We start from the raw sequence: 23,684 nt of genomic DNA on the forward strand, positions 1-23,684 counted from the left end.
AGAAGGAGGTTCCTTCTTCGGCTTAGCACCACCGCCTCAGACACAGACCTCTGTGTTTCAACATGGATGCTCAGGGGTCCTGTTAGACGCCACGGGGGTGGTGGTGTATCAACCAGCCTGCAAGGCTCATCTCTGGAGAGACGCCAGTAGCTGGGGTCTGTTTCCTGTCGGATCGCTTCAGTTCTCTCCTTATTCCGTCCTTCACCGGGCGTTTGGTCTGATGTGGAAATGCACTTGCTGGTATCCTGATTATTAATGTTGGTGTAGACGAAGCCTACACCAAATTGCTTTTTATGATTTTTCTTTAGTGAACCCCCAACCTTAATGTGTAAACTGATCGTCTGCTGAACATACAAGAACATTTAGTGGATCGACTGAGTTGTTTATCACCATTATGCTTTATTAACCAGTACAATAGAAGAACAGTCCCTTACATGTATACAATAAACACAAGCACTCAAACAATAGAAGCAGCAGACATTTCATTTCACTATTCATAAACAGGTGTGCACACATCTTTTATAACTGAACATGTTCTGCTGCTGTGTTGTTCCCAACAGAACACAAGGAATCAATACTCAGTTTAAAGTTGTCACAACATGATCAATGGCTTTTCTCAGACCGTTTGCATTATGAATATAATATTAAATCAGGTTCCAGGTTAGGCTTATCAAAATATAAACTGCTTTCAGATCCCTGCAGTATTAACCTCTCTCAAAATCGAGTAGCATAAACATGCATAGATTAGCCGTCAATCATTATTTAAAATACATTTGACATTAGAAATATAGTCTGTAAAACCTTCTTAGTTAACCTTATGGAATATCTTAAAAGTCTCTTCCTTTCATGGTTTTATTATCAAGATCAAATGTGTGTGTGTTCATATATGCGTGTTTTTGTGCGTGCGTGTATGTCTGATAATGCATGTGCGGTGTGTGCACGTGTGCGCGGGTACGTTTATCTATGGATGTGTTTATATGCGCGCATTTGCATGCGTGTGTCTGTGTGTATATTTCAGCGTTTATATATGCTTGTGTGTTTGTGTGTGCCTGCGTGACTGCGTGTGTGTTTATATATGCTTGTGTGTGTGTCTTTAAATATGTGTGTGTGTGAGCACTTCTGGGTAAATATATGTGCACGTGTGTGGGTTGATATATGCGTGTTTGTGTTAATATATGCGTGTGTGTGTGTGTGTGTGTGTTAATATATGTGGCCGTGTATATATGTTTGTCATCAGACTCGAAGAGAGAGAGTGAGAGACTATAACTTACACAGAGACACTGAACAACCCCTATCCTCATAATCATCATCCCCTATCCCAAACCCAGGTCCTCCTGGGTGAATGTGGACTGGAAGGTGTGGATGCGTCTCAGTGTGTCTGTCTGTCCTACAACTGTGGACACACTGTAGAAGGACAGAGTACCAGCAGGCCGGTCCAGATAAACTCCCACTCTGGCAGAATCATCGGGGGGGAAAAGCATTAGTCTATCTACACAGTTGTACCGGGCAGTGTAATAACATCCCTCCTCCTCATCATCATCATCATCATCATCATCATAATCAGAATAATATTCATCATTATCACTATCATAATGATCATTAGGACGATACACCTGACGACAAGAAAGACTCCAGGACCTGTTGTTCCCTCCAAGCATGCTGTCATAATTTCCTCCTCTCCTTGTGATTCCTCTGTATGTCACTCCTATAGAAACATGTCCATCCCACTCTACCTCCCAGTAACAGCGGCCAGTCAGACCCTCTCTACACAACACCTGGGGCTGGGAGACAAATCTCTCTGGGTGATCAGGAATCTCCACTTCTTGGTCCTCTTCAACCAGCCCCACCTCTCTGTTGTCCTTAGACAGATAGAGGTCTCCATTGGCTGTGTTTGGGTCCAGTGTGAGTTCACAGGCATCTGATGGAGAAAAAAACATGGTGAGCTGCTGAACCGTTCTTCATCATCAACATCATCATCACCATCACCACTAGTGCTGTTGTCTTGCATTCGTCTACTTCCTGTTTCCCATTCATCTACTCTACAAACATTAACATAGAAAGACTAAATAATATCAGACGATACATGGCTACAATAGTGGACTATTGTGCCATAGCTTTAGAAATAGTACGGCATATTGTCTTGAAGATCATTTGAGTCAAATTTAAATGTTAATCCCATGTGTGTGTGAGTGGCTGTCCAAGTTTAAACATTGAAGCCTAGAAAAATATAAACTGAATCTACCCCCGCAATATTAACACTAAATACACATATTATACATTAAAACGTTCAACGTGATGAGCTGATTGCTCCTCTGAATATCTAAGCTAAGGTCTACATACTTTTCAAGAGATTAGACTTTGAAAGGTTCCAAAACACATCCATTGTAATCCGTCTGTGTAAATAACAGACTGAACCAGCTGAGCTCAAATACAGGCTGGAAATTAAGTGTTGGTACCATAGAACTGGTTCATACAAATATAACTACACATACGTACACAATCCTACACAAACATACTAGACATTAACACACGGAAACATAGCTATACATACAAATACAAAAGTATACACAAGTACACATGCATACTATACATACATAGACATGTACACATACGTACATAAACCTACACAAACATACTAGACATACATAAACACAGGGAAACAAAGCTAGACATACGTATGTATGCACAAGTTCACAACTGAATGACCGGATGTCACCTCCTGCTGTGTCGATGGACTTTCCATCTCAATAGTAAGTGTGTGTGGTGATGATTCGAATTTAAACAGACACTCACACTTCTTTAGAGCTGGTTTCATCCTCCACACTCCACCATGCTCCACACTGGGGGGGGGGGGGGAACAAAGTGAGAGCAGCATGTTGAAACATTGACCTTCATCATTTGCTGTCTCATCACTTTCTACACAACATGAGTTACAACTGCCTTTTCAAACCACTCTCTCTAGCCGCGGCTTGAATCCTTGTAGAAGACTTTCACCCTGATTGGTGATCTGTCCTCTCCATACCTGAGAGTTTCCAGTCTCCAGCTTGGATCCTCCAGTCCAGCAGAGAGCAGCGCAACTCCTGAATCACCTGGGTGATTGTAGCTCAGGTCCAGCTCTCTCAGATGGGAGGGGTTGGAGCTCAGAGCTGAGGCCAGAGAAGCACAGCCTTCCTGTGTGACCATGCAGCCAGACAAGCTATGCACACACACACACACACACACACACACACACACACACACACACACACACACACACACACACACACACACACACACACACACACACACACAGGTGTAAAATCCTATGTTTGGCCAGTCTGCCAACCACTTCTTGAACACCGACTCCAAACTCAAGTGGCTTCTTTTTTTTGGAACGTAGAAGTGCGTTTCACAAAGCACTTCCTCCCCGCTGAAAGGACATGGGAGAAAACTTCTCAGCCACAAAATGTTAGGTGTTCTATACCACACCCCATTTGGATAAGGGACCATTTGCAACAGCGCCAGCCGTGGAAGAAGGCCTTACCGGAAGCAAGCAGGTATTCAACGGCAACATAATATATCAGTTTTGTAGCACCCCAAGCCCTAGTCTATTCCACTGTGGAGCGAGCTCCACTCAGAAGACAGGACTTTCGGCCTCTTTATATTTCACATGATTGAGGTATCACCTTTACCTATTACTCGGTTAGATTGTACTGCCATCTAGATTATATAGTAAATCAGGGAATCCACACGAATAAGATCGAAAGTAGGATTATCAAGGGAGCAAACTGGTGATGGCCCAAAAAGGTGACGACAATTTAATGTCAGAAGACAAATCAAACGGTTAAAGTGACTCATAAAAGCCTGTCAGTGATGTTCAGACCTATTGTATGAAGCATTGCTCACAACAGCTCAGTCCCATCTATTAGAATTAAAAATGTATTCATGTGAAACTTCAAATACATTAAGATAAGTGTCACCCCTCTCACGTTACTTACTGGCCAAGCTGCAGAAGCTAAGTGACAATGTGCAAACCCTACTGGTCCATTTCTTGGTGAACTAAATATGCAGGAGTTGTCTTACATGTCACTGTTTATAACACAGGGCGCTTTAAAACATTAAGAGTATCCCCACTTCTCCAGGCACCACTACACCACTGCTTACAGCTAGATGTTGAAATACAGCTGTATTTAACCATTAATTAACTATTATTAATCCTTGGCTTTCCTTATTTATTATTTCAGAACAAATAGTGCTTTTATGAGTTGGTCTCTACAGCCTGGTTACACAATATAACAATGTTATTCTGTGTCCTATTCAAATTGAGAACGCGAACGTGAACTATTGTTTAGCAATTAGAATAATAAATATAACTGCAAGCGGTGATTAACGGGGTCCGATCAAAATTAAAAGTCAAGAACACACTAATGGAAGATATATAAATATAACATATAATTGTCATATTTAAGGAAGATGTTCCACTTATAAACCTGAACTGCAGCCTCAATCACATGGTCAAAATGTCTATTGATAAGCACACAACATCCAGAAAACGTCAAGCACACAGTTCTCAAGTGAATTAAGGTCTTTCTTCAAAGCATATACCTGAAAAATCTTTGAAATTCTGGGGAAATTAAACATTTGTGGTCAAGAACACTAACGGAAGAAATATAAATATGACAGAGTTAATTCTCAGTCTTGGCAGTCCGATTCCTCAAAACTAATTAGGCGGAATGTTGATTGCCTGATGACTTTCAGGTGCTATTCAATGATGTGCTTCTTAAATAAGTGGCAATGACAGAATGTCATGTTTAGCTTGATCATAATGCTCTGATCAGCACAGCATAATCCCGTTAAGCCACTGACATTCCTGAACTGCATGAAGCCTCATTCACATGGTGAAAATGTCGATTGATTAGCACACAACATCAAGAAAACTCCAAGCACACATTTCACAAGAGAATTAAGGGCTTTCTTAAAATAGTACAGATCTGAAAATTTGCACTGGTATCCACCTAATGATAGCCGTACGGTAGTTATACAATAACAAAATTGTCATATAATGACAATTTTGCAAAATGGCAAAATGGGTTGAGACGTTTGGCTTTTCTATGAAATTGTGGGAAAAGTAAACATTTTTAGAGCAGAAGACCAGAGTGCAAAAGATGCATCTGATTTTAGAGATTAATATGATGAAAGAATTTTGAGTCCAGGTCAAGCTAGTAAGGATAAATAAGGCTAGTTTATTTATTTTCTAAATAGCATCACCTTTGGATGCAGTACCACAATTTGGGTTTATGGTTAGTGGGGGGTATTGGTATCCACCTAATAATAGTCGTATGTTTTTTAATACAATAACAAAATGGTCATATAAGAAAAATGGGCTAACTGCTACAACTTTATTGGCCAATATTTCTCAAATGGAACTAAATAAAACAAATTCTGTTTGTTGATTTTAGTGAGGCTTGGTCTAAAGATTTGATGTGGCGATTTTGGTGAATTTTTGATTATTTTTGTATGTTAATGCATGTTAATCTTTTTATCATTTTTGGCTTTAATATGAAATTGTGGGAAAAGTAAACTTTTTTTTCAATTATTTTTTCACAGGGTTTTATAGATTCATATTATTCTAGAGATTAATATTATGAAAGAATTTTGAGTCCAGGTCAATCTGGTGAGGAGACATAAGACTAATTCAGGATTCTCTACAATAGAGCCACCTTTGGGTGCAGTACCACAAGAGTTTTCGACTTACGGGATAGGCTGCAGTATGAATTTTACAGAATTTGATGGAAAAAGAACAAAATACAAAAAAAACTACCGTATTGGTCCGAATATAAGATGACCCTGATTATAAGACGACCCCCGTTTTTCAACACAAACATTTAGAAAAAAAGATTTGCAGACCACATTTGCAGAACAAATAACTTCTTTTTTTTTTATTAATAACAATATTAAAAACACAGTGAATTAAACACTTGTTATGTTAATGACAATAATAATGCCAGTAAAGGCCACGGCACTTTCAAGGCAAAATATGTACAGTATGATTCAAAATGAATATCAAGCAACAATCAAGCAACATTGTGAATATTTTTAAATAACAGAGAAAATACAGGCCACATATTTAACTAAACTTAACTAAAATTCGCCAAATTTCTCCTCCCCCGCTGTGTTCGCTCTCGCTGTCATCGCTCCCCAGCTGCTCCGCTTCCAGCGGCTCCTCCCAAAGCGCGTTTTCTCTGACGTATTCAAAAACTCTCCGGTCAACCTCACTGAAACGACCACTTTGAGGACCACGGTAGGATTTGCGCTGACTGTTGGCATCTTTGAGACGTTGTTTTGGTGCTCGCCATCTTCTTACGTTACACTCCGTGACCCCGAACTTCTTGGCAGCTTGGCAGTTGTTACTTGACTCTGCCTTATTGACGACCATTATTTAAAAATTGGCATCAAAGCTCCTCCGCTGTTGTTGATTGACCTGACCCACTTTTGAGCCACTTGTCTCTAAATGCCCGTCTTTAAACACCGGTAACGGGCTGGTTGTTAAGGACGCTGGACTACTTCTTCCCGGAACCAATTCCTGGCGCCACCTGCGGCCGCGAATGTGTATTGACATTTAAATGGAGAGGCGAAGAAGAGAAACTGCGCTCTGAATACTAGACCCCGAATATAAGACGACCCGACTTTTTCGGACCTATTTCGAGGGGAAAAAGGCTATATTCGGACCAATACGGTAATACTGAACAAAGTAAGCTTTAAAAACACATACATGTGACAATTGCAAGTTATTTTTATATCTTTCAAGAGACCCTCCAGAATGTTGCTGTTGAGGATTTCAGGGGGTGTGAGGTGTCCAACTAGGGATCTCAGACCCTCCCAAGACCCCCTGTACTTCACCCTGCTCTAAACTATCACCGTACCGTGTACGGGGGATGGTGGGGGGGCACTATTATTGTATTTTTAGTTCATGTTTATGTGTCTAATTGAAAAGTTGCAGAAAAGTTGAAATCCACCTAAACAACACGGTTTAACATTTCCAATGAAACCAAAGTCATTAAGGTAGTCATCACAGGTACTGAGTCATAAACTGAGTTATATAACTTGTGCTGTAACTGTTTGACAATTGAATAGAACAGACCTGAGCGTTTCCAGTGTACAGTGTGGACTCCCCAGTCCAGCAGAGAGCAGCTTCACTCCTGAATCCTGCAGATCATTGTCACTCAGGTCCAGCACTCTCAGACTAGAGGAATTGGAGCTGAGAACTGAGGCCAGAGCTTCACAGCATGTCTCTGACAGCTCACAGTGATTCAGCCTTCACACACAATAAACAGAACATGTTAGGAACTGTGACATAAGTTTAATTAGAAGTTTGTTATAAAACGTTTTATTAGTTTAACTTAATCTTAATGCAGTGTATCTTCAAAAGATGACTTAAACGGAGGTCAGATAACTAAAGATTCAACAAAACTCCTGAAAATGTCCCTAAAAAGACCCAGTTCTAAGAAGAATCTGTTATTAAACTTTACTAAAGAACTCTAAAGTCCACCCTGACTACATGGTTGTGACTACATGGTTATGAGTAGAATAGGAATGTAATAAAACATACACCTTAAACCAGCATTAACAAATTGAATCCAACGTACACCTTTTACTGTCATGGTTACACTAATAGAATGAGATGAGGTCTTGTGTTTGATAAGATGAGTGGTAATGGCGCTGCGATGCACGCAGACTGCCAAGGTTTAGTTCAGTGCCGAGTTAAAGCGTGGCTGTACTGCGGCGCCGTTGTGATCGCTCTATTGGGAAACACGACCCACTAAAGTTCCCATGAAGACACACTGCTTCGATCAGAAAACTAAAACAGTGTTTGTACTTTGTGCATAGCTTAAAAAAAAATCACCGGAGCGCTAGCGCTATTCAAGAGCATGTGAAGCTATGCACTATTCTGGATGACCCAGGGAGGAAAATAAATCCTAATTGGAGTATATTATCCAATCAGCAGCCAGTAATTATTAGTAGGTATTTGATTAAGGAGGAGGAGGATGAAGAGTTGGTGGGTGAGGAAAGAGATGTCGAGGCACTGGCGGTAAAAACAGAAAAATAACCCATATGCAATCAAAACAATAACTTATTTAAAATGAATGAATTTGTTCATAAGAATGGACACAGATGGATCGTACGTGACCAAGGACATTTTCACGTCTAATAAAGGGGTGCGAGCACATTTGTTAGGTTGCCACCAAATGAAAAAGTTTGTGGCACCAGTGCCACCAGTAGAAAATGTGTCTTGAGGACATGTTTTACTTATGTATATACTTGTTAACTTTCTGGAGGTAAATCTGTTCAATGTCCTCTGATGTGGAACTTATGCTGTAACGGTTTGACCTTTGAGTAAAACTGACCTGAGAGTTTCCAGTGTACAGTGTGGACTTCCTAGTCCAGCAGAGAGCATCTTCACTCCTGAATCATTCAGAGAGTTGATACTCAGGTCCAGCTCTCTCAGACTAGAGGAGTTGGAGCTGAGAACTGAGGCCAGAGCTTCACAGCATGTCTCTGACAGATCACAGGCATTCAACCTTAACACAAAATAAACACCACATGCTAGGATCTGTGATTAAAATCACATAGAGATGTTTTATTATTTCACTAATACATACTATTCATTACATTAGATCCTTATCTTTATTAAATATTAGCTGTAAAATGAATAATATTGAATATTTGTTTGGTAGTCTTTGAAATTGGTTTTGTATATGAATATAACTTTTGAATGTAGTATTGTGTATATATTGTATTATATTGTAGTACATGTGCGGCGACCCCTTGCTGTGGTCTGACCACATGCGCAACTCTGATGATTTATATCCCATTAGGGATACCCCAACACGAACAGCAACACGAATAACACCATCCCCAAATACACTCTCTCTCGTACTCGCTTAAACGTCAAGCAACTAAAAAGTAAATGTTTACATATCATTTAAATGGGCGATCGCTACAGAGAATAAAGTACACTCCTCCTTTGTCTCTTCCCTCTCTTTCCTTTTTCCCGCTCGCTCGTGACCTCTCATCCATCCCCCACATGAAGTCTCTATATCAACCAATCCTACTGGTTAAACCAAACAGCGTCCATATAACCAAACGTACTGGACAAGGTTAAAATAGTGTTTTGCCTTTTATTTATAATGAATGTATATTAATTAATGTATCCTAAAAATCAACAATTGCTTATTTATACTTACAGCTGTATATATATATATATTTTAATACAGTTGTATTTAACTATTAATAAACAATTATTAATTATTAGCTTTAGTTATTTATTACTTCATGATAAATAGAGCTTTTGAGTTTTACTTTTCAACCACAATATAACGTTTTGTGTATTGTGATACATGTTATTATTTTAGCTACAGAGATGTGTTATATGTTATCATAACTTTTATATTCTACTATTTGGTCTACTGTGTTGTGTATATTGTAATACATTATTGCTATTGAACGTACAGAGATGTTTTGGAGGCTTTGACCACTGGCAGCAGCCTCAGAAGACCCTCCTCTGAAGCATCGTATTTCTTCAGGTCAAACACGTCCAGCTCCTCTTCTGATGTGAGTAGAATGAAGACCAGAGCTGACCACTGAGCTGGAGAGAGAGATTCTGCGGAGAGACTCCCTGATGTCAGGTACTGTTGGATCTCCAGAGAGAGGCCCAGGAGGAAGCGGAGGAACAAGTCCAGGTGTCCGTTCTCACTCTGTAAGGCCTTGTCCACAGCACTCTGGTAGAGGTGGAGGAGATTATCTTCCCCGGGGGTTGGTTGTCCTTTTGAGAGCAGATTTACCCCAGTGTCGATGAAGGACAGAAAGACATGAAGGGCAGCCAGAAACTCCTGGATGCTCAGATGGACAAAGCAGAACACCTTGTCCTGGTACAGCCCACACTCCTCTTTAAAGATCTGGGTGAACACTCCTGAGTACTCTGAGGCTGCTCTGATATCGATGTCACGCTCTTCCAAGTCTGCCTCATAGAAAATCAGGTTGCCTTTTTCCAACTGGTTAAAAGCCAGTTTTCCCAGGGAAACAATGATCTCCCTGTTCTCTGAACTCCAGTGTGGATCTGTTTCAGCTCTCCCATGATACTTCCTGTCCCCCTGTATGGACTGAACCCTCAGGAAGTGGCTGTACATCTGAGTCACCGTGTTGGGCATCTCTTCTCCTATCTGGGATTTTTTGAATAAGTCCTCCAGAACTGTAGCAGTGATCCAACAGAAGACTGGGATGTGACACATGATGTGGAGGCTTCGTGATTTCTTGACGTGGGAGATTATTCGACTGGCCAGCTTTTTGAATCTCTTCCTGAAGTAATCCTCCTTCTGTTGGTCAGTGAACCCTCTCACCTCTGTCACCATGTCAACACACTCAGCAGGGATCTGATTGGCTGCCGCAGGGCGTGTGGTAATCCAGATGTGAGCGGAGGGAAGCAGGACGCCCCTGATGAGGTTTGTCAGCAGCACATCCACTGAGGTGGACTTTGTGATATCAGTCCAGATCGGGTTTCTCTGGAAGTCCAGAGGAAGTCGACACTCATCCAGGCCATCCAAGATGAAGACAACTTGGAACCGGTCGTATCTGCAGATTCCTGCTTCTTTGGTCTCATTAAAGAAATGATGAAGGAGGCCCACCAAGCTAAACTCTATCCCTTTCAATAAATTCAGCTCTCTGAAAGTGAGGAGAAATGTGAAGTGTATGTCGTGGTTGGTTTTGCTTTCAGCCCAGTCCAGAGTGAACTTGTGTGTTAAGACGGTTTTACCAATGCCAGCCACTCCAGTTGTCATTATTGTCCTGATTGGCTTATCTTGTCCAGGTAAGGGTTTAAAGATGTCCTCACATCTGATTGGTGTTTCCTTCTTGGCTGGTTTCCTGGAAGCTGTTTCCATCAGTCTGACCTCATGTTCCTTGTTGACCTCTCCACTGCCTCTCGCTGTGATGAAGATCTCTGTGTAGAAGTCATTCAGATCTGTTCGCTGTCCTGCTTTGGCGATGCCCTCAAATACAGACTTGAACTTCTTCTTCAAATGAGACTTGATTTTCTGTTGGCACTCGACAGCATCAGATCCTAAATGAGAAATCAATAGACTACATCAGTTAGTGGATGGTGACATCAGTAGAAACATGTCAATATTTCCTTTAAATGATCATCTTCATGATATTTAGTGGCTTCATTACTTGTGCTCGGAGAAGCTGGTCATTACCAGGACTGCATGGTACAGATTCAAAATGTTCAGGACTATTTCGTTATTTCCACAGCAATAGGATTGATCTAATGATAGTAATAATGATAGTGAATCAGTGTAAAGTGACTTGCTATGCTGATATAACAAGATAGTGTTGAATCTCTTCCACTGAGTTATTCTGCTTCTGATCTACGATATGATGTTTAAGATTCTTTAACCTGAAAGGCAGACAATAACCTACGTATCTGAATCAAACCATTTAATTGATACCCCACACTAACCCTACATATCTACAGTGATGCCAGTAACGCGTTCCTTAGTAACGTGTTACTGGCTTCGGACCACTTTTTTCAGTTACGAGTAATCTAACGCGTTACTATTTCCAAACCAGTAATTAGATTAAAGTTACTCATCAAAGTCACTGTGCGTTACTATTTTTTTACCGGATCACCGATTGGCGTTGAGAGCGATGGAGTGGTGTGTATCTGTGTTTCTGTCCGTCTGTCTGCCTGCCTACCTGTCTGTTTCTGTAAGAGTGCGTGTGCGTGTGAAGCGTAAGTCTCCCAAGACTTCAATCTATCAGAGGTGTCGACCTTGACTCTCCAGAGTCCGCGCAACCAGTTGTTATGAGCGGCAGAATTAATTGCGCGGTGCTGTGTGCGTGCTTGCATGCCTGCGTGCGCGTGCGTCTGTGTGTGTGTGTATGTATATGTGTATGGAGCTGCCTCCGGTGATCGCGCGGTAATATTTTGTTTAATGGCGTAAGCGGTTGAAAGCCGTGTGTCAGTGTGTGCACCCAGGGCCGTAGCACCAAATTCTGGGCCCTGTATACAAGAGGTACTAATGCCACCCCCCCCCCCCCCCCCCCCCGAATTCCTCCTACCAGCCTCCTGCGCAGAATTGTTGACCGGGTTGGAAGACCAGTTGTTAACCGGGGGGGAGAACAATTGTTAACGGGGGGAAGCAATTGTTGACAGGGGGGGGGAAGTTAGTATTGGCAAAACTGGTTGTAATTTTTTTTTTTGAGGCAGCAGGGGGTGTTGTCGCAGCTAAATGTAAACAATAAAGTAACTTGTAATCTAACTTAGTTACTTTTAAAATCAAGTAATCAGTAAAGTAATTAAGTTACTATTTTAAGGAGTAACTAGTAATCAGTAATCTGATTACTTTTTCAAGGTAACTGTTGTACACTGCATATCTAGATCAAACTATTTACCTGATACCCCATAATAACCCTATGTATCTGGATAAAAAACATTTAACCTGATACCCCAACAAAAATCCTACATATCTGGATCAAACCATTTAACCTGATACCTCAACAATAACCCTACATGTGTGGATCAAACCATTTAACCTGACAACCCCATAACAAAGCTACATATCTGAATCAAACCATTTCACCTGACCCCCCCACCCTACAAATCTGGACGTCGGAAAGTTCTGGTGAACGACACCTCATGACGTGCTGATGATTCTACTTCCGTTCGTCAACTGGGATCAGATTTTGATAACAGAGTTAGCCAGTTGGTGACGTACTGTTTACTAGTGATGCGCATTAAGATGGCGGAATGTTTTACTCAATATAAAATAATCAACTATCATATCACATACTTTAAGTTTGATTGACGTTATATCCGTCTGTTGGCCTCGACTTTGCTCCATTTTAAACATTGTGTACTGGTAAACCAGCTCTAGATAAGGGCAAGTGTTGCCTTCCATACAGTGGCAATACTGTTTGTGATTCTCATAAATAAAAGCAAAAGGATAGTAGGTGATAGGCTACAAGGAAATAAAGGTGTGCAAACTTGAAACTGATCCTACTAAGTTCTGTTGTAGTTTTGACCGATTCTTTTTTTTTTTTTTTTTCGGATCACTGACGAGGCGTCTCGCTATTACCAGGACCAGGAACGCGCTTTAACCCTACTGTGGGAGAGTGTGTAGATGACAGGACTCTGGGCTGGATGAGGCTGCACACCTGTTGCACATTGAATAATAAGTGTGCCCAGATAAACCAGCCATCACCACACACATTCAGCGAGTTCTCCTGCATGACAACATGGAGCAACAGGACATGTTCATTAACTACAAACCGCCTTCAACATCCCCACCCTGCGTCCTTGTCTTGAATCAGCCCAATAAAAGTCACCTAGGTGGAGTGTAGAATGGTCCTTGCTACACCTATGTTTCTGGATCAAACCATTTTGCCCCCAAGAGGAAAGCTATCTCCGCATTGAAATGTAGAAATATCACATTATGTCATTTAGTTTAAACAAAATTGAGTTTCTTTTCTATTTTCAAGATAAGAGTCTCTTCTGCACTTCAAAATTATTGTCTCCTGTCTTCAAAATGAGTCTCTTACCGCCCCACAGACTGTCGGCCAGCTCCTGCTTCATCTCCATCAGGCAGAGCTTTGTGATGTCTAGCACTCCCTCTATGGCGCGCCTCCTCTGCTCTTCTTTCTTATCATCCACCTCCTCCTCCTCCCGCTGACTCTCTGAGCATTGTGGGCAATGTAGGAAAAGAACCCTCCAGAGCTTCTTCAGCTCCTTGTCTAGAAAAGCGTGTGCATTCTCCTCAGCCATCGGGAACAGAACGAACATCAAGGAGAACTTTACTCTGAACTTACTGAGGACATCAGAAGCATCTATCCTGGATTCACGTACCACAAGCACCACAAGAGAGGCTTTCTAATGTTCATATAGAGCTAAAGTCAAATGACTTGATGGACATTTACACACCTTGATCAGCTCTGTTTGATGCTGCTGTACAGACTGAGGACCGGTAACCTTTGACCTCTCCCGGTGTCTGTGGAGAATGCACGCACGCACACACACACACACACACACACACACACACACACACACACACACACACACACACACACACACACACACACACACACACACACACACACACACACACACACTTTTTTTCCTGACTTGTAAACATCAGTACCAGTAGAGTCTCTTAACAAGAGTCTGCTCTCTCCTTGCTGGACTCTTCTAGAAAAACAACCACCAGGATTTATGGACGTTTGATAGAAGCTGTATCTTGATGATCTCTGAAAAATCCTCACCTCTTCTCAATAGACTTTAGTTTTCCATCTTTAAACGTTATAGGTAGATCCATAGAGTGGTCACTCTTCATGGAGACACAGCTGGGTCCAGGGGAGTCTTCTCTCTCCTGCCTCCTTCTGAAAAACAAACACCAGGATTTGCGGAGGGGTAGTTGTGTGCAACTACTTTCTCATGAGGGTCAGCTAATTGGACGTTGTTTAACGTGATACTTTATTTTATATTTCCTCACCTTTTCTTACAAGGTTGGTGATTTCCATCTTTAAAGTTATGAGGTTGTTCCATAGAGCGGTCACTCTTCATGGAGACACAGCTGGGTCTAGGGGAGTCTGCTCTCTCCTGCTGGACTCTTCAAGAAAAACAAGAACCAGGAGTTTCCCTCTCATTCACACCATGTCAACCACATCCCCGATCTTTCATCACTGAATGAACCCTCATCACCCTCTCTCCCTCACCAATGCCTCAACCAGTCCCTCTTCAAATCCTCACCTCTTCTCAATAGACTGATTTCCATCTTTAAAGTTATGAGGTTGTTCCATTGAGTGGTCACTCTTCATGGAGACACAGCTCGGTCCAGGGGAGTCTCCTATCTCTGCTTTCTTCTGCAGGACCCTTCGAGAATAACAAGAACCAGATTTATGGGCGTTTACTAGAAGCTGTGTCTCTATAATATCTACGACGGTCAGGTTCTGGCCGGTTGGTTGATTGGTTGATCGATATGCACTTGTTGGACCAAACTCGATTTGGTCAGACAATTTCTGGTGTTCCCGTCCATAAGGAACAAAGAGCTTCTTAATCCATTATTTTAGGGGCGGGAGGGACAAATGCAGACTGATACGTTTTATATTTGAGTGACAGGCTATATTGTGTTAGAAATAACACTAATTATCAATAGAAATAAGGTTAAAGGCTCTGTAGTTTCTGTTTTATATCATATGGTTCAACAGAATATAAGACTAATAAAACAAGTGGTCAAACCCCGGGCTTCTCAACATTGAACCGGCCCATAAGAAAGAGCGCTAGTCCTAAATTACTGAACATTTACTCTGCTCCAAACTAATTGATTCCAAAGAAGTCATCGGTCCGGCATTATTTGGTTAAAAAGGTAGACAAAAAAGCATGCAAAGTGTAAAGTAGGTGAAAGTATGTCGATATATCAGCCAACGTAGGCTTGAGTATGTTTTCTCCGTCTACCTTTGTGTTTAAAGGGGACCTATTATGCTTTTCAACTTTTATGACCTATAAACGTTGTTATAATGATTGCTAGTCATGTTTAACCATACACAAAAAACGATGTAGATTTTCGGGAAACTTCCTCTCATCTGGGCGCTTTCAGCCTTCTCTGTCAACGCTCCGCTTCGTCCTTCTCCGCCCCCTCGCCCCCCTCCTGCCAACCCAACTCCGTTGTGATTGGTTACCTTCCTTGGAGCGCGCGTGCGGGCAGATTTGACCAGGCATATGGGGGTGCGGCAGGAGTACGTCTACGTAGATGTTTCCCGGAAATGTGAACAAGTGAATCGCAATCGTTGTCCCGAGTGTTTAGCGCTCTGCACAGCCACCTCAGACTGTCAGCAGGGAATACGTCGAAATGCATGTACGTCATTATTTGACACTTTAGTATGGTTAAACATGACTATCAATCATTATAACAACGTTTATAGGTCATAAAAGTCGAAAAAGCATAATAGGTCCCCTTTAACGCTTGGTAGGCTTTGAGTGGCAAACATCAGAATTGGCACAAGTGGGCCCCATTACGGAAGGGGTAACCCGGTGTACAAAGGATATGACTCGGTATTCTGCTTTCCCTTTGTTGAAAAATAATAAACAAACAAAAGCAGAATACCGAGAAAACGGAACAGTAATAAATCAAGTGGCTGCACACCGGGTCAAAGTTATGTACCAATAATACAACTCTTGCGCCACCTTTTTATTGGGCGAACACCGGTCACATGGACCCACAGCACACTGTTCTCTTAAAGAGGCACTACACCATTGGGCTGCCGAGCCTCAGACGTTTATCAATAACTTAACTAAGTAAATAAGAAATAACAAAACTACACAAATGGCAGACCTCCACAGAAAACACAACACACACAGATAAATGATTCAGTTGTGTCGTCTATAAACGACCCTGCCCGACGCTCCGGGGCTCGTCCACTTTCTGCTTCATATTGAAGCTCTGCCCTAACCGAGTCGCCTCGGGCCGAGAGTGGATCTGAAACCCACTGACCCTCTCCAAACAACCCTTATGGGATATTTAGGCTAGTAGAACGCACTGTGGTCGATTCTGTTGATCTACAGATAATATGCACATTGTTTTATTATCCTGTTTTCACCATCGACGGAGAGTCGATGATGTTTGAATTTAAGGCGACCGAGATTCTATTTGGTTAGACACAGCTTGGTCCAGGGGAGTCTGCTCTCTCCTGCTGGACTCTTCTAGAAAAACAAGAACCAGGATTTATGGACGTTTGATGGATGCTGTATTTTAATAATCTCTGATCAATCCTCACCTGTTCTTAATAGACTGATTTCCATCTTTAAACTGGGCTGGAGGTTGATCCATAGACCAGTTACTCTTCATGGAGACACAGCTGGGTCCAGGGGAGTCTGCTCTCTGCTGCTGCTCTGGGCTTCAACACACACACAGCTTTTACTCAGACTAATGACGGAGTCATGAGATATCACTGCTGAGCTCTGAGATGGACAACAGTCACAGACGGAGAGATCCTCTTCTTACCTCTTAGCTTTGCTCCGGCGGCCATGTTCCCCGGACAGAGTTTGAGAGGTAGGACCCCCCTCCTCTCCCTCCTCATCCATAGTAGACTGGAGACCTGGACACAAACACAACTACATGTTGTTACTATGGCCATTCAGCATTGGTTTATTCTCTGCTTTTATATGAGCTGCGTGTTTCCGGTCACTGGGGGCTGTCGTCGGTTTCTTTGGACGAGAGGTCTTAACTAGACACAGATTAATATATTCAAGGAGGGGGAAGATGTGGAGATACTGCCCAGAAGTGTCTAATTTACTCTTTAATAACTATATATCATTCCACACAGAAGGTCTCAAAGGGCTTTAAATGTGTCTAATAAGATCAAGTTCATCGAGCGGATATCATACCAACTGCTCCCTGTGCTGGTTAAACTGCTCTGAAGGCAGGACCATATATGGACTTCCTCGTGTGGTATGACATCACAACCAGATCTGTAATGCAGGCCCACAGAGAACCAGACCCAGTACAAGATGACGTTTAAACACCTTTAATAACTGAGATGTCCGTCTTCCTGTTTAAATAATATAATCATAATACTTCACTACAAAAATAACAACTTTCTAAGTACCTTTAAAGTCACCCAAGGACAAAAGAAGGAAAAGTCATTATTAACGTCAACCTGACACATGACTCCAGGCTGGAAGACTCTGGGTTTGATCCCCAATGCCCACAGTCTAACACGTAGCATCCTATAGAGCAGGAATCTTCTACATAATCAAAATATTAATACGATTCAAAGTTATTCATATTTATGATCTATCAGGGATCAGAGTGGACTACAGTACCTTAGTCTTCGTCCTGCTGTAATAAAGTGAGCCACACCTAACCGTCCCTCTCGTAACAAGGAAATGATGTTGTGAACAAACCAGTTGGACCAGCTCCCCTCCCAGTTTATACTCCTCCCAGACTGCCTCCACAATGGCTGTGGGTGGAGGCACATTACTGAATAAACACAAATGTTTGGACTGCTCCGAACGGTTGAAATGCTCCCCTTGCTGTTGGAGCAGAGACACTAGGGATCACCATCCGCATGGCTGGTGACGTTGTGTGCATTAAGTAGAAAGCAGGTTCAAGAGGGCTAGATACAGACCTAATCAATTGATTACGATTTTGCTCAAATTCTGTAAAAGTCATACTGCAGCCTCTACCGTAAGTCCAAAACTCTTGAAATTTGGGTTAGTATGGTTACCAATAAACCCCACTACCCATAAACCCACATTTGTGGTACTGCATCCAAAGGTGGCGCTATTGTAAGAGAGAATGTGACGCAGTCGTTTGTGATTCATTGCTTTTGGCCGTGATAATATGTATTATATGAAAGAGATATCTATGAATTATATGATATTATTTAGATATAGAGCTCCAGGACTGTTGTCCAGCAAGTCTTGTACACTTCCTTGTTATTTGGATAACCGTTCTGCTGTTGGTGTTATGGCGCATAACACATCAGACTCTCGTCTCTGGTATTTCCACAACAAGGCTGTAGTTGGGGTTATCTCCGCCATGGTTGAGAAGGAATTTGGGGAAAGGAACTTTGGCTATCACTCCCTGAAGTACATGAACATGGAGGAGAAAGGGATTGTTTCCCGCGATTGTCTCCCGCAGGAGCCCTGGCCGCTGCCCGCTGCCGGCAGCCGGCCTCCACATCAGATTGATGTGGAGGTGGAAGAACCAGAGGTTTGCTATGACAACTAAGGCCGCTGAAGGCTCAGACTGCACCCACACACACAGGGCATGGCCGTATCAAGTTACCTAGGCTTGATTAGTTGATTGAGTCGTTTGTTCTTAAAAGTTGGAATAAAACGAAATTCTAGGCTTGTAAATATCGGCAATGGAGAGAAGTGTCACTAGATTAGGTTTTAATTTGAGTGGAGAACTAAACTCATCCAATGAAAATAAATGTTGGTGACTTATTGTTGTATTCTAGGGTGAATCAATCTGCCATCCACTGACTCAAATCAAAGGGTAGCAGTCAATTAGAAATGCTGCTTCACTACCTCCCAATTTCCCTGCTTCAAAGGATTTAAACATTAGAAATCAAATACTAGAACTTCTTTAGTAATACCCAAGCCGAGATAAATCCTCATCATTCATCCCATCCAAACAGCCCATAATAAACACACAGCTATAAGCTGGAGAGGCCCAAAGGCTTTAAAGAAAGCCATAATCAGACCAATGCTCAAAAACCACACCCTTGACCCAGAAGTCCTATCACACTAAAGGCCCATCTCCAATCTCCCTTCATATCCAAAATACTATAGAAAGCACTTGCCATCCACCTTCAAAACCACCTCAAACTAAACAACCTCTACGAAAAATTCCAGTCCGGTTTCCGCTCCACCCACAGCACAGAAACTGCACTCTTAAAAGTTACAAACGACCTCCTGATGTGATCCTCCCTCCTCATCCTCCTGGACCTATCTGCTGCATTTGACACAGTCACCATGACATTCTTCTAAACCACCACCACCTCACCACTGGACTCACTGGCATTCCCCTCAGTTGGTTCCAGTCATACCTCACAAACCGGACAGAATGCATCTCCCTGGGTTTCTCCAAATCAAACCCACACACAGTCACTTGCGGTGTCCTCCAGGGGTCAGACCTTGGCCCAATCCTCTTCATCCTCTACCTCATCCCCCTCGGTCAGGTCATCAGCCGCCATGGATTTTCATTCCACTGCTATGCCGACGACACAGAGTCAATGCCACAGCTGCCACCCCACCCCACCATCATCATCAACATCACAGTCATCCCCGTCAAAACGCACCGCATGTCTGGAGGAGATGGTCGGCACCTCTCACCAGACCATATCATCACCCATAACCAGCAGCACCTTTTCTGGCTCCAATATCCCTCTCTCATCAGCAGTCACAAATCTTGTTGAAAAAATGTCCCCCCATCTCACTTTTAAATCCCATATCAACCACCTCTGCAAGACCAACTTCCATCACCTCTGCAACATTTCCAAACTCCGCCGCATTCTGTCCTCCAGATAGGATCCTGATGAGAGTGCGCAAACATGAGCACATTGCCCCCAACACAAAAAAGCAGAAGGCAGTTCTTTTTTAATGTGCATGTCTCAGGTTGTACCACCTAGTGTCATACAGTCTCTCCCCTGAGCTAGCTGCAACCGCCTTAACCGTGTAATCTATGATGTAAACAGTAAACAATAAGTAGCCCACATCATCTCAAGACTCCATCCGTAACTTGCAAACAAAAAGAGACAATCAGTTATAAAACTGAAAATGCAGCATGCCTTATTTATTGAAGTGCAAAGTATATATAATAATAACAAAACAGCAACTTCCCCCACAAAAGATAAAATAAAGTATTATTGCAACAGGCATGCCCTTGCCAACTGGCAAATTTGGTAACTCCAGAATAAAGATTAGGTTGTATTTTCACATGCATGGTGTGTTACCACATAACAGTTAAATTAATTAATATCAAGGCTTGCTTTGGTGAACATACACTTTCCCATGGTCCATATTTCTGATGGGTAAAGTCAAATAACATAACATAACATATGTATAACATATAAAATAAAATAACAATCTGTGCTTAATTATTAGAGGCAGTGTATCTCTCAGAAGACAATGTACCTCTTAAAGGCTGCTTCATTAAGTTTTCTTTCAGTAACACAAGTTTGTCTACACTTTCACTAGTGAGGGTAGATCTTGTGGCATTCACAATGTGAATGCTATTCCCGCTGTTGAAACAACCCTTTCACTTGGCACGGAGGTGGCCAGTCTGGTGTCATGGTGTGAGGACCACTGTTCATCAAGGAGCTTGAAGTAGAGAGGGTGAGCAGCTTCAAGTACCTCGGCGTCCACATCAGCGACGACCTCACTTGGACACTCAACACCACACAGCTGGTTAAGAAAGCACAACAGCGGCTGTACTTCCTGAGGAGGCCGAGGAAGTTTGAGATCCTCAGAAACTTCTACAGCTGCATCGTTGAGAGCATCTTGACCGGCTGTATCACCGTCTGGTACGGCAGCATTTCTGCTTTGGACCGCAGACGACTGCAGTGAGTGGTAAAGACTGCAGAACCCCACTGCCCTCTCTGCAGAGCATCTACCACTGCAGAGTCCACAGGAGAGCTGCCTCCATACTCAAGGACCACACCCACCCCCAGCATGGACTGTTTACACTTCTACCCTCAGGACTGAGGTACAGAAGTATGAAGTCCAAAACAACCAGACTAAAGAACTCTTTCTTCCCCACTGCCCTCAGACTCCTTAACAACAGATAGGAGTCTGTTGTTATTGTTATTATTCTACCTCAGGACTGCCTCCACGGTTTACATTTTGCTCATTCCGTTTTATTATATTTTATTTTAACTTTTTTTCTTGTAAATTGTATATTCTATATTGTTGCAGCTTTTTTTCTATTTTATTTCTATATTGTATATTACATATTTTTTATATTTCGTTCTTGGCATTCAGTCTGTGGAAAACAAAGAAAGAATTTCATTGCATGACTGAGAACATGTTTCTTAATGTGCATATGACAAAAAACACTTTGAATTGAATCTAGCGGTGCTACTAAACGATTGTAGTAAGGCATGTTCGCCACAAGGGAGCACTGCACACCAAGCCAGGCAGTCGGTGAAGTTGGAATACGCACTCTTGGATAACTAATTTTCTTCTTCGCTTAGCAACATAAACGCCCCCTGTAATCAAGACAATTCATGACTACGCCACTGGTACGCTTAAAAATAAAAATACAATGTAAGCCACCCTGACGATATAGGGTCTAGGTATAACGGAAAAGGCTTACAATAACAGTAGGCCAAGCAAATAGGCGTTTAAATTATTAACCTGCATACATATCGAAAAGTTTGCATTTCAATGAACATTTAATTAATATAGCCTACGTTTGTCAGCAAAATAGTGCTTACTGTTCAATCCGATAGTTATTAATCGAAACAAACAGTTACTCGGATGGTTTAGAAGATGTTTTTAAAGAGAAATCTGGAACGATCTCACCGGGAGATAAAGTCAGACGCGCGTCTGCCTAGCCACCCCAACGTTCTGCAGGCCTACGCGTTAACCAAGCAGTTAACCAAGCAGGATCACTGCCGCGATCAAATACAATTCAAGGAAGTATTTGCAACAAACGATAGTGCGTGCGCGATATAATACAACTTTTTGGAATCGTCGGGAGTGTCCATCATGAGCTGTGATAGGCACACTTTCTTTATTCAAAGCTGGCGACTCCAGTTCACCCATAAGGCACCTGTCGCCAAGGTAAAATTCCTCCCGTTATCCATAGCTCACTTCCATTTATTGACTTTTTGAATTATTTACCTCATTCTCTTTTTCTTATTTTAAGAAAATTAACTGAACACATATCACAGAATTCACATAAATTATATTACAGATTATCAATGTGGCTCTAATTTGATACTGCATATCGGATAATGAGCCAATTGCCTTTCATTGTCATAAAATAAAGCAGATTGACAGACAGTGATGTTATTATGGGCTGCGGTCCAATACTTTTTTGAGCCCCCACACTGCCACCATACAAATAAATATACTGTACATAAATGTACAAGTCAAATCCAATTCTAACCAATAGGCCATTAAATGACAAAATCAGTCAATTCACGTTCACAAGATAAATGTTAATCATAAGGTTAGGGTAGCACATTCAGACCTAAAAAATGTAAAACATGTTTTCTTTAGGTCTTTGCCATGTAGCTTTCTGGGGTATCTACATGTGAAAAGGTAGCCCTCCTTTTCCCGAACATGAGCACCTGGAAGTTAATCATTGCCTGATTGGGATGCAGGAACATGACTGGTTGTAAAGGGGGACGACGTTATTTTTCTATGTTTAATTATCATGCTATTTTGCATTTGTGCAACAGTGAACTTTATGATCAAGATGCAAACTGTTAAGTCTGGTTGATTATGATTTCGTTATAAAATATAAATGTATTGTGGTACTTGGGTCGGTGAACCCCCATGGCAGTTGGTATCTACCATTTTGTGTAATTGGTTGGCTTTATTTAAGCCCGGTATTTTCTGCTTTCAGGTTGGTGGAGGCATAGAGAGACGGCTTGCTGTGAGGCTGGTACATGTTCAGATTAATGGAACTTTGCTTGTTTGTTTTGTTTATCAAAGTATTTTGTTTGTTGTGGCCATTTCACTTTTCAAGAATGGAAAATAAAAAAAATACAGTTTTTTCAACTAATTTATGCTGCTTGCTGAATTTTTGCGGCCTACTCAAAGACCTTCATTGTGTCCTAAACCGCTACGTCCCGAATTGGAAGTGAGTCGGGAGGCTCATTTTCACACTACAGTAGTGGTTTTCGAATACTAATTCTATGTTATTGTTGTGAACTTAAGTCCTACGCATGACTGAAGTCTTATTCAAGTTGTGGGCTATTTTTCGGTCCCAGTTTGACCCTGGCGCTCAGCTGGCGGACAGTCGGAGAGCTGGAGAGATTAATTCATTTAAACTAGAAGTGAAGTGTAGTAGTATTGCTGTTTGGTGTTTGTCAGTATTCCCATTGATATGGCATGGTGAGTTTAGCGGGAACGTAACACCATTAATAGAAAGATGCAAGACTAAGACACGAACGGGTCAGTTTGAAATGAGTTCTGA

The 23,684-nt window shown here is 41.9% G+C and overlaps 3 long non-coding RNA genes across 3 annotated transcripts; all 3 read right to left on the reverse strand.

The window, feature by feature from the left end:
• Positions 1-379: 379 nt before the first annotated feature.
• LOC115551384 (uncharacterized) lies at positions 380-2,834 on the reverse strand. Its single transcript, XR_003978029.1, has 2 exons — positions 2,794-2,834; positions 380-1,918 (listed from the first exon to the last, which is right to left on the reverse strand). It is a non-coding gene; the product is annotated as an uncharacterized LOC115551384 (long non-coding RNA).
• Positions 2,835-6,722: 3,888 nt separating this feature from the next.
• On the reverse strand, positions 6,723-9,546 carry LOC115551383 (uncharacterized). Its single transcript, XR_003978028.1, has 3 exons — positions 9,490-9,546; positions 8,385-8,558; positions 6,723-7,294 (listed from the first exon to the last, which is right to left on the reverse strand). It is a non-coding gene; the product is annotated as an uncharacterized LOC115551383 (long non-coding RNA).
• Positions 9,547-14,785: 5,239 nt separating this feature from the next.
• Positions 14,786-17,071, reverse strand: LOC115551382 (uncharacterized). The gene is made up of 3 exons (XR_003978027.1): positions 17,031-17,071; positions 16,804-16,923; positions 14,786-14,902 (listed from the first exon to the last, which is right to left on the reverse strand). It is a non-coding gene; the product is annotated as an uncharacterized LOC115551382 (long non-coding RNA).
• Between the last annotated feature and the right edge of the window lie 6,613 nt (positions 17,072-23,684).

This window comes from Gadus morhua, chromosome 9, assembly GCF_902167405.1.
Source record: "Gadus morhua chromosome 9, gadMor3.0, whole genome shotgun sequence".
Taxonomy (NCBI): Eukaryota; Metazoa; Chordata; class Actinopteri; order Gadiformes; family Gadidae; genus Gadus; species Gadus morhua.